The sequence below is a fragment of the Salvelinus alpinus genome, chromosome 5, assembly GCF_045679555.1.
Source record: "Salvelinus alpinus chromosome 5, SLU_Salpinus.1, whole genome shotgun sequence".
NCBI lineage: Eukaryota > Metazoa > Chordata > Actinopteri > Salmoniformes > Salmonidae > Salvelinus > Salvelinus alpinus.
In genome coordinates, this window is record NC_092090.1 from 53973049 (window position 1) to 53985471 (window position 12423).

At 40.9% G+C, this 12423-nt stretch overlaps 1 long non-coding RNA gene across 1 annotated transcript; it reads left to right on the top strand.

Moving 5' to 3' along the window:
• The first annotated feature begins 528 nt into the window (after positions 1–528).
• On the top strand, positions 529–11721 carry LOC139576334 (uncharacterized). The gene is made up of 2 exons (XR_011675098.1): positions 529–8669; positions 10814–11721. It is a non-coding gene; the product is annotated as an uncharacterized lncRNA (long non-coding RNA).
• The last annotated feature ends 702 nt before the right edge of the window (positions 11722–12423 follow it).

The window sequence follows — 12423 nt, forward strand, 5'->3', positions numbered from 1 at the left end:
CCGCAAGACGAACGTTACAAATACAGAAATATCTCATTTACGTACAGTACCAGTAAAACGTTTGGACATACCTACTCATTCAAGGGTTTTTCTTTATTTTTAATATTTTCTACACTGTAGAATAATAGTCAACTTAGGGCTGCAATCCCGTTAACGGGATCGATATGACAACAGCCAGTGAAAGTGCAGGGCGCCAAATTCAAACAACAGAAATCTCATAATTAAAATTCCTCAAGCATACAAGTATTTCACATCATTTTAAAGATACACTTCTTGTTAATCCCACCACAGTGTCCGATTTCAAAAAGGTTTTACAGCGAAAGCACCACAAACAATTATGTTAGGTCACCGCAGAATCACAGAAAAACATAGCTATTTTTCCAGCCAAAGACAGGAGTCACAAAAAGCAGAAATAGAGATAAAATTAATCACTAACCTTTGATGATCTTCATCAGATGACACTCATAGGACTTCATGTTACAGAATACATATATGTTTTGTTAGATAAAGTTCATATTTATATCCAAAAACCTCAGTTTACGTTGGCGCCATGTTCAGAAATGCCTCCAAAATATCCGGAGAAATTGCAGAGAGCCACATCAAATAACATAAATACTCATCATAAACTTTGATGAAAGATACATATTTTACATAGAATTAAAGATACACTTGTTCTTAATTTCCAAAAAGCTTTACGGCAAAAGCACAATATTCAATAATCTGAGAACAGCATTCAGCCACAAAAGGAAGCCATACAGTTACCCGCCAAATTGTGGAGTCAACAAAAGTTATAAATAGCATTATAAATCTTCACTTACCTTTGCTGATCTTCGTCGGAATGCACTCCCAGGACTCCCACTTCCACAAGAAATGTTTGTTTTGTTCGGTAATGTCCATCATTTATGTCCAAATAGCTATTTTTGTTAGCGTGTTTGGTCAACAATTACAAAGTCAGGAAGCGCGTTCACTGAAAGCAGACGAAATGTCAAGAAGTTCCGTAACAGTCAGTAGAAACATGTCAAACGATGTATTGAATCAATCTTTAGGATGTTTTTAACGTAAATCTTCAATGAAGTTCCAACTGGAGAATTCCATTGTCTTCAGAAGTGCGATGGAACAGAGCTCCCTCTCATGTGAACGCGCATGATCAGAGCATGGTCAGCTCATGATAGACCTTACTCATTCCCGTCTCCTTCGGCCCCACTTCACAGTAGAAGCATCAGACAAGGTTTAACAGACTGTTGACATCTAGTGGAAGCCGTAGGAAGTGCAAACTGACCCATATCCCACTGTGTATTCGATAGGCGATGAGTTGAAAACCTACAAACCTCAGATTTCCCACTTCCTGGTTGGATTTTTTTCTCAGGTTTTTGCCTGCCATATGAGTTCTGTTATACTCACAGACATAATTCAAACAGTTTTAGAAACGTCAGAGTGTTTTCTATCCAATACTACTAATAATATGCATATATTAGCAACTGGGACTGAGGAGCAAGCAGTTTACTCTGGGCACCTTTTCATCCAAGCTACTCAAGCCATAAGAAGTTAAGACATCAAAACTATGAAATAACACATATGGAGTCATGTAGTAACCAAGAAAGTGTTAAACAATCAAAATATATTTCATATTTGAGATTCTTCTAAGTAGCCTGTCAGGCCCTGATCTGTTTCACCTGTCTTTGTGATTGTCTCCACCTCCTCCAGGTGTCGCTTATTTTCCCCAGTGTATTTATACCTGTGTTTCCTGTCTCTCTGTGCCAGTTTGTCTTGTATGTTTCCAAATCAACCAGCATTTTTCCCGTTTTCCTGCTTTTTCTAGTCCTCCTGGTTCTGACCCTTGCCTGTTTCTGGACTTTGTACTTGCCTGCCTGACCATTCTGCCTACCTTGACTATGAGCCTGTCTGCCACTCTGTACCTCCTGGACTCTGATCTGGTTTGGACCTTTTGCCTGTCTACGACCATTCTCTTGCCTACCCCTTTGGATTAATAAACATTGTAAGACTCCAACCATCTGCTTCCTGTGTCTGCATTTGGGTCTCGCCTTGTGCCTTGATAAGCCACCCTTTACATTGATGACAGCTTTGCAAAATCTTGTCATTCTCTCAACCAATTTCACATGGAATGCTTTTCCAACAGTCTTGAAAGTTCCCACGTATGCTGAGCACTTGTTGGCTGCTTTTCCTTCACTCTGCGGTACAACTCATCCCAAACAATCTCAATTGGGTTGAGGTCGGGTGATTGTGGAGGCCAGGTCATCTGATGCAGCAGTCCATCACTCTACTTCTTGGTTAAATAGCCCTTACACAGCCTAGAGTTGTGTTTGGGTCATTGTCCTGTTGAAAAACAAATGATAGTCCCACTAAGCAAAAACCAGATGGGATGGCGTATCACTGCAGAATGCTGTGGTAGCCATGCTGGTGTGCCTTGAAGTGTGCCTTGAATTCTAAATAAATCACTGACAGTGTCACCAGCAAAGCATCCCCACACCATCACACCTCCTCCGTGCTTCATGGTGGGAACCACACTCAGAGATCATCTGTTCACCTACTCTGCGTCTCACAAAGACACTGCGGTTGGAACTGAGAATCTCAAATTTGGACTCATCAGACCAAAGGACAGATTTTCACCGGTCTAATGTCCATTGCTCGTGTTTCTTGGCCCAAGTAAGTCTCTTCTTATCATTACTGTCCTTTAGTAGTGGTATATTTGCAGCAATTCGACCATGAATGCCTGATTCCCGCAGTGTCCTCTGAACAGTTGATGTTGAAATGTGCCTGTTATTTGAACTCTGAAGCATTTATTTGGGCTGCAATCTGAGGTGCAGTTAACTCTAATGAACTTATCCTCTGCAGCAGAGGTAATTCTAGGTCTTTCTTGGCCTTTCTTGTGGCGGTCCTCATGAGAGCCAGTTTCATCATGGCGCTTGATGGTTTTTGCAACAGCACTTGAAATCTTCCGGATTGACTGACCTTCATGTCTCAAAGTAATGATGGATTGTCATTTCTCTTTGATTATTTGAGCTGTTCTTGCCAAAAAATGGACTTGGTTTTTTAGCAAATAGGGCTATCTTCAGTAAACCAACCCTACCTTGTCACAACACAACTGATTGACTCTAACGCTTTACGAAGGAAAGAAATTCCACAAATTTACTTTTAACAAGGCACACCTGTTAGTTGAAATGCATTCCATTTGACTACCTCATGAAGCTGGTTGAGAGAATGCCAAGAGTGTGCAAAGCTGTCATCAAGGCAAAGGGTGGCTACTTTGAAGAATATAAAATATATTTCGATTTCTTTATATTTTTTATTTTGGTTACTGCATGATTCCATATGTTTTATTTCATCGTTTTGATGTCTTCACTATTATTTTACAATGTAGAAAATAGTCAAAATGAAGAAAAACCCTTGAATGAGTAGGTGTTTCCAAACTTTTGACTGGTTCTGTAAGTATTCACACCCCTGAGTCAATACTTTGTAGAAGCACCTGTGGCAGTGATTACAACTGTAATCTTTCTGGCTAAGTCTCTAAGAGCTTTGCACACCTGGATTGTACAATATTTGCCCGTTATTCTTTTAAAAAATCTTCAAGCTCCGTCAAGTTGGTTGTTGATCATTGCTAGACATCCATTTTCACGTCTTGGCACAGACTTTCAAGCCAATTTAAGTCAAAACTGTAACTAGGCCACTCAGGAACATTCAATGTCATCTTGGTAAGCAACTCCAGTGTATATTTGGCCTTGTGTGTTAGGATATTGTCCTGCTGAATGGTGAACTCGTCTCTGTCTATTGCAGACTGAACCAGGTTTTCCTTTAAGATTTTTGCTGTACTTAGCTCTAGTCCTTTTCTTTCATCCTAAAAAACTCCCTAGTCCAAGCAGACCCATAACATGATGAAAATATGAAGAGTGGTACTCAGTTATGTGTGGTGTTGGATTTTCCCCAAACATAATGCTTTGCCCCAAACAAATTCAATTTTTGCAGTTTTACTTTAGTGCCTTATTGCAAACAGGATGCATGTTTTGGAATATTTTTATTCTGTACATGCTTCCGTCTTTTCACTCTGTCAATTAGGTTAGTATTGTGGAGTAACTACAATGTTGTTGATCCATCCTCAGTATTCTCCTATCACAGTGTTAGTTGAGAATTATCTGTTAATTGAATGATTAGAATATTCCGCCCTGAAACATATAATTGTATGGAATTGATTAGAATGTATAAAATCATAATCAATAAATGTGTACTCCTAGTCAGAATTAAGGTACAACAACATGTCTTTATGGTATTTTAAACACAGACTGTCTGAGCTCGGTGCCGACCTGACTAGAGATTTGGGAGAGAACCATGAGCACGGATATGAGCGGGATATGCATTTAAAAAATAAAAGAAATGTCTACTTCTGTTTAAAGTGGAGGAAGAAGTATGAATTTGATGGAAGTTTGGACGTGGAAAAGTTGGAACTAATGATACGACGAATACGTAAGGCATGTGGAGACAAGGCAGATAAACAGCAGGCCGAGGGGCTTGACACAGCAAGGGTATGGTTAGCCGAGGCGAGGAAGAGAGCAGAGGGAGAAAAGAAAAAGGAAGTAAAAAAGAAGGAAGATGTAAGTAGCCAGCAACTAGGAACAATAACTCCCACGGCTCCTCTGGAGGTCTCTCATAAGCCTGAATTGTACCCAACCCTGATAGATCAGGCGTGGAGAGAGAATCCCGATGATGAAACGGTGGTGGTGAGACGACGGCAGCCAGGGCTTCCCGTCCCAGGCCCACCACCCCCATATGGGGATCCTCTGGGAGCCGAGGGAGGGGTAGAGCAGGAGGAGGAAAGGATAGGGCTAGCTGCCCTAGGGAAAGTCAGGAAAGATTTAACCGAACTAGGACAGGATTTAGCAAACTTATTGAGGAAGTGGATAGAGGTAGAGAAAGGGAGAAAGTCGAGAAAAGTGGATAGAAACAGTCAGAAGAAAGGGGGAGATAGATGCTTTAACTGTCACAAACCGGGTCATTTTGCTAGAGATTGTGAGGCACCGTGTAAACACTGCACTAAAGTAGGCCATAACCACCGAGACTGTAAAAAGAGCAAACAGGTGGAGTCGGAGCATCTGACAGTAACTATCAGGGTAATTGTAAACAAACACAAAGGAGGCCTTAAGGGGAAGGGATGTAAGAAAGAAGGGAAAAACTGACAGGATCAGACGATAGAAAATGTTTCAATTGCAATGAGACAGGACATTTCGCCCGGGAGTGTAATGTTCAACTAAGGGGGGACAATCGGGAGAGAAAGAGAGAGGCAGGGACAACGAGAGCGAGAATAATGAGAATCCTCACTGGGGAAACGCTTGGACCTTTAGATCCAAGCGGCTATTTTCTGGGAATTGTCTCGGTGCCGGAGTTTACTACTACAGACAATTATAATAATAGGGTCATTCGCGTCTCATCTCTTCGCGTCTCATCAGAGGTAAAACTCCTGCCTACGACTCGGGTTCGTATCTCAGCCTGGGCACCACTAGATTAAAATTCATTATGATTGTAATTCAACTATTGATAGGTTTGCCTGGAAAGATACGGTTGTTAGTGTTTGTTTAGGATATAAACTGAACGTTTTAATAGCTTGTTTAGGTTAAATTGAAAGACTAATTCATTCTAAATAATAGCGAGTCGATTTCGATGGAATACATTGTCTTGCCTAAATGGTCCGCTGTTATACCGTATTAAGAATGGAGTCGTATTTAAAATACTGAATCATAGAAGAGACAGTTACCTAAATCTAATGAATTCTAAATAATAACGGAGAGATACGATAAAGTTGTGCCCATCGGAATGTTTTTATTCTTATGGATTGACTGACATACATTATAAATTTAGCGAAGTACGTGGTACTTTTACATTTTGGAGTAGAGAAAGTTGGAAAGTTTGGTTTTACTCTTGCGATAGAATTAAAGCAGATCTCAGTTTGAGTAGGGGGTATATTTTTGCCTGGAGGCAGGAATAGGAGAGTTGGTTGCAGTGTTGCCAACTAACTTTCAGGGTAAGTTGCTGGAGGCAGGTTGATTTGTTGCTAAATGACGTTGTGATATCATTGCGTGAACTTAAAACTGCGTCATTACGTAGAATATACAATAACGTTACTCAAATTGATTTGACAGTTGTTCGGGTACAGACTCCCACTCTTTTCTGTACTTCTGGCAGTACAATTTTGATTGAGAGATGTTGATTGATGTTGTAAGTTCTGTTCAAGATCAAACATTCTTGACCGACTATATTCATTGGGTTTGGCTTGTCGAACCCGTACTACTGCTGCTGCAGTCAGCCAACAATGATTTGCAATTCGCTGAAATTGCTGCTGCCTGGGCACGGGCTGAGCGCCTGCTGCTGACATCACTCACAATGCACTTTTGCAGCCTGGCAATGATGTTGTGACATTTAGAGGGAAAATGCGTGCATTATAGCTTTGAGTCACTTTTCAAAAGTTGCTAAAAGTTCCAAATACATTTTTAAAAAGTAGCTAAATTTGTCAGGGTAGTCTGAAAAGATGCTAAAGCTAGCAACAAAATTGCTAGGTGGGCATCACTGGTTGGTTGTGGCTCACTGGGCTATATTTGGCTGTAAGCGATTCAGGTCTGAATAGTTGAATCGTAAAAGTTTTGTGATAGTTTCTGGTTATTGAGTTTTGGTTTGATTGTTTGTTTAGGTAACACCAGGGAATTGGAACAGAAAGTTCTAGTGTTCTAACATTATAATCTGTTTCCATTACGTGGATCCATGTTAGGTCGGTAAAGGGGATTGCAGTTTGGGTTAATTTTATTTTGCAAAACAAGCTTGGAGCGCACGTTAAATTAAGTATAATGAACCATTGAGGAAATTTAAAACTAATGATTGGAGGGAGTACAATGGAATTATCATTATTATTAGGTTTTCTTTGTCGTCAACGTTTGGGTTCCTGAATCGGGGTAGTCTGACAAAGTGGTGGTTTTTCTGGGAAAAGGAATGCTTCATTGTCTTTCTTTGGAAATGTTTTCCGGAGCTGTAATCTTGAAGGGAGCGGGTGAGATAGAGGCATGTTTCTACCAAAATTGAAAAGGCCTGGATATGTTTTGTTTCTTTTTAGCCTTTGGGTTTGAGGAGATTTCCATTTTCCAAGAGCCACGATATCTTTAAGGGGTACACACATGTGTGGAATATTATAAGTTTTATTTTTCGGAGTTTTAATTAAACACGTGAATTCTTTTGATAAGGGAATGTTCTGGGTATCTGGGATACAACATGTAGAAAATGTTTGAAGGGTTTTCTTTAATTTCTATAATATAAATTGAGTAACACGACTGTAAAAGGGTGGTATGACTCTTGACCTCTATCATGGCTTTTTCCTTTGTGGTCTGATCAGCCTCATGGGAGGGCCATTTGGATAATGAATTTAAGGTCATTTGTGATACTGATTTTAAGGTAAATTGAGTAATTGATAATTATGCACAAGTTTATAGTTCTTTGACATAGTCGTAATTTGAACCAATGAGAAGAAAGAAATGGCATAGTCTTGGATTAATGGTAGACTTATGTTAAGTATTTAGAACCTAATCCAGACCAACAGGACAGGGATATATGACATCTGTGGTGATTCAGAATTATTGAGAACATCGAGATAACCTTAATCAACCTATGTAATTACTTTAGAGATGGCCACCATAGACAGGTAATTTTTCCAAAATCTATGAGTTCAGACAGTGAGACACTTAGTCAAGATTTGGAAACAACCCATATTTAATACTGACTGTTATGAGAAAGAGCGACAGACAGATAGGAGAAAGGGCAGACGGAGGAGCCCTCCCCGCACTGCTGAGACCTTGAAGGTTTGGGAGCAGAGAGGAGAAGGTGGGGAAGGGGGGCCAGGAAATCAGCAAGATAGGAGTGACACAGAATGGGTAGATAACAGTTACTGAGTGGAGACAAAAGGGGAATGAAAGCTTAGTTGGTTTCAGGAAATAACGTGTTAAACACGGAAACATTGCCCAGACATTATTCGGCACAACAGGCCGAAATAGTAGCATTGACTAGGGCCTGTGAAATAAGAAAGGAGAGAAAGGTTACTGTTTACATAGACTAGCACATATACATCTAAGACCATACAAAGCAGCACAGATAACTCTTAAATTAGATAAGACACTTGACAGAGAATTGTTTAGATTTGCGGCAATATTGATACAGGGGCGGAGCCATGTATCAAAGGGGGGATAGGATAGGACACTTTGTGGCCTATTGGATAATAATAAAAACATTTTTTTATAGCGTTCCCAACTTACTTGGCGGACACGATTGTGGTAACTGAAATATTAGGTCAAGATATTATCCCTAGAGTTGGTTTACTAGGATGTATTTCTTTAAATAATGGATGACAGTTTAGCTAATCAGGTAGCACAAATAGAAGGCCAGAGTTAGGGACCAGAACAAGTAGACATAGAAGTTGAAGATATACTAGCAGAACACATGAGAAGAAGTTTGTTAACCAAACCCGTATGTCCAAGATTTTATGCTCTACAGGAGAACCACAGAAGGAGATTACCCACAAGATTGGGCCAGGGGACTGGGTCTGGGTCCAATCACTAAAGAAAAAGGACTGGAAGCAGCCACGGTGGGAGGGGCCATACCAAGTACTCCTGGTGACAGCCTTCGTGGTGAGAATAGCTGAAAGAACTACCTGGGTTCATATCACACATTGCAAGAGGGTAAGACACACTGACACTGTCGAACAATCACAGAGTTAGGAGGAGAACCGAAAACCAATAAGGTTCGGAGGTTACCTCTCTAACGAAGATTCCCTGACCCCGCCCTGTCCTCCCTGTGTGCGTTCATAGAAGTGGAAGTATGGTCTGGCCTCTAGCTGCTGATATGTTCTCCGGGAAAGGGTGGGGCTTTATAGGAGTGCTGATTGGTCTGAGCTGTCTTATCGTGGGAGCCATATTCCTAATTCACCATGACCCATCCGAAAATGCAGAAGGTGGTAACTTGACCCATAGTTTAGACAATGAGGATTTTGTATTAACCAAGCATAAGAGATCACTTGATCTGGATAAACAGGAAGTTAGAGTGGAGATTGGGAAGGATGTCTCAATGGAGTTTTATGTAGACCAAATGGGGTCTCTGACTCCTTGGCAGTCTAGGACTATGAGCCATTATGGAATATATCTGTGCAGGTCCCCGTGTAGTTCATGGACACAGTTCATAGCTCACAGAGAGAGAGAGTGCTATATGAATCCACATACCCAGTATGGAAGGAGGTGGAGTATAGTGAAGGTGAGGGGTTTTGACTGCAATCCGGAGCGAGAGAAGTATTGCATAACCTCTTGAAGCTAGGGGGCAGAATTGTTATGTTTGGAAAAATAACGTTCCCATTGTAAGCTGCCTATTTCTCAGGTCCAGATGCTAGAATATGCATATAACTGACAGAGTAGGATAGAAAACACTCTAAAGTTTCCAAAACTGTCAAAATATTGTCTGTGAGTATAACAGAACAGAGAGAGAGAGGGCTATATGAATCCACATACCCAGTATGGAAGGAGGTGGAGTATAGTGAAGGTGAAGGGTTTTGACTGCAATCTGGAGCGAGAGAAGTATTGCATAAAGGTACGTATTACCATTAAAAAATGTAATGAAAGAGGATCTAGGGTTATGGTATGTTGGATTTGACCAGGTTTCGGTTGATACCCTAGTCCTGTTCAGGGTAGAGGAGGTTAGGGCAGGTGATAGCTCTATCGTCAGCCAGAATACAAGCAGAGCCCCTGACAGAACGGATACTGACAGCAGAGTAGTCCAGAGCCAAGGGCCGGTGCGGATAGTGCAGACAAAAGATCTGAAGGAAGTGATTGAGGTGGAAACTGGTTATGGGGATTCTAACCTATGGTTAGAATGGATTCAGTATACAGCCAGATCAGTAGCGAAAGAAGAATGTTATGCCTGCGCCACAGCAAAACCTCAGCTGACCACCATTCCCTTTCCATTTGATGGAATTGATACACCCAGGGGAATGGCCTGTATGGTAAAGCTGTTCATGAAGGCAGGGAAGCCAGACAATGACAGTTGCATTGATCTGCATTATCTGTATCCCCATGTGCCCATTACATCCGGACTTCCCCCTTTCACAGGGGGAGGACATTATTATTGCATGGCTCGCTACATCACACACGGATGGGACGTAGGGGAAGTAAGAACATGCAATAGGACAGAGAATGTTACAGCTGACAAGACAATAAGGGACCTGACTGGGTGGTTGAGTTCCGAGGACTTTAGTATGATAAAAAAGGCCCAGAGCGGATGTCTGGTGGTTGTGTGGAGGGATGAAGCTGTGGCCTGACCTGCCTACCAATTGGACCGGTAGTTGTGCACTAGTGCAGTTAGGCATGCCCTTCACCCTTATTAAACACGAGGACCTAGAACCAGGTAGAAGAGAGAGAAGGAGTGCTCCGTCCAGAGAGAGAAGGAGTGCTCTGTCCGGATCTTTTGACAATAGAGTTTACATAGGATAGCATTGGATATGTTACTGGCTGAAAAGGGTGGTGTGTGTCATATTCGGAGCAGAATGCTGTACTTTCATCCCCGATAACACAGCTCCAGACGGATCAGTGACCAAAGCCCTGGCTGGTTTAACCACATTAGCTCACGAATTGGCAGAGAACTCTGGGGTAGATGATGCTCTAACAAATTGGTTTGATAGTATGTTTGGGAAATGGAAAAATGTCATAATCACTATGTTGTGGGCAACCTTCACCTGTATGCGTGTTTTGGTTCTGTGTGGGTGTTGGTTTGGTCCCCTGTGTGAAAGTTTTGCTTATCAGGACTCTGGAGAGGTCAATGACGCAACAGATGGTGAGGTACGGACCGATTTCGAGCTCCGGCCTGTGTGATGACGAATACGGGCCTACAGGCCTAGGAGATGGCTTCGTTCCTTTTAACTACGAGGAGCCAATGTTGGATGAGACTATTTTTGAGGGTTAAGACTGTTTTTTATGAAGATTGTAATAAAAACCCTAACAGGAAGTGTTAGGATACCTAATGTAGGCCTATAACTGTCATTAATGGATAAGGAATGAAAATACACATATTGGTTTTGTGAGATTGATTTTGGTTGACATTGACAATATTAATAAAAATAGACGTGTCATTTTTTGTAGTTAATGTTTAGGCAATAATTAACAGGATTCAACCCTGTCACTGTATAACATATGTTAATGTATGGCAGGATATGATAAGCAATGTATTGGTCTGGATTATTCTTGTAGACAATTGATGTATCAGTGTGTATTATTTAGTCATTCAGGGTGGATTGTTAGTTGAGAATTATCTGTTAATTGAATGATTAGAATATTCCGCCCTGAAACATATAATTGTATGGAATTGATTAGAATGTATAAAATCATAATCACTAAATGTGTAGTCCTAGTCAGAATTAGGGTAAAACAATATGTCTTTATGGTATTTTAAACACAGACTGTCTGAGCTCGGTGCCGACCTGATTAGAGATTTGGGAGAGAACGGGGAGTACGTCTCAAGGGTCTCCCTAATCTCTGTCGGCTGGGTAGTGTGAATGTGTGTGCGTAGCAGGACATTGTGTGTGTATGTGTGTGCGTATGGTTGTGTGAATGTGTGTGCGTGGGAAGTCAGTATAAAATGAATTGTTTTGTATTCTTGACTTCAGAACGTTCCTGTGAATAAACCTTTTTGACTATTTTAGCTGGGCCTCCGTCTGTTTCATTCGACCAGGATCTTACAAATTCTGGTTTTCAGACTGAGTGACATAATTAAATTGGGTTATGTACATTGAGAACATAATTCTCTTATCACACAGCCACTAAACTCTCTAACTGTTTTAAAGTCACCATTGGCCTGTATCTTTGCAGGGACTGGGTGTATTGATACACCATCCAAAGTGTAATTAATAACTTCACCATGCTCAAAGGGATATTCAATGTTTTTTTACCCCCATCTACCAATAGGTGCCCTTCGTTGCAAGGCATTGGAAAACCTCCCTGGTCTTTGTGTTTGAATCTGTGTTTGAAATTCACTGCTCGACTGATATACCTTACAGATGCAGTAACTGTATGTGTGGGGTACAGAGATGAGGTAGTCATTCAAAAATCCTCTTAAACACTATTATTGCATACAGAGTGAGTCCATGCAACTTATCTGACTTTTACTCCTGAACTTATTTAGGCTTGCCATAATGAAGGGGTTGAATACTTATTGACTCAAGACACTCCAGCTTTTCATTTTGAATTCATTTGTAAAAATGTCTAAAAACAAAATGCCACTTTGACATTATATGTGTAAGCCAGTATTGTGTGTAGGCCACTGACACATCTCAATTGAATACATTTTAAATTCAGGCTGTGAATACTTTCTGAAGGCAATGTATATTTTCGATCAATGGTTGTG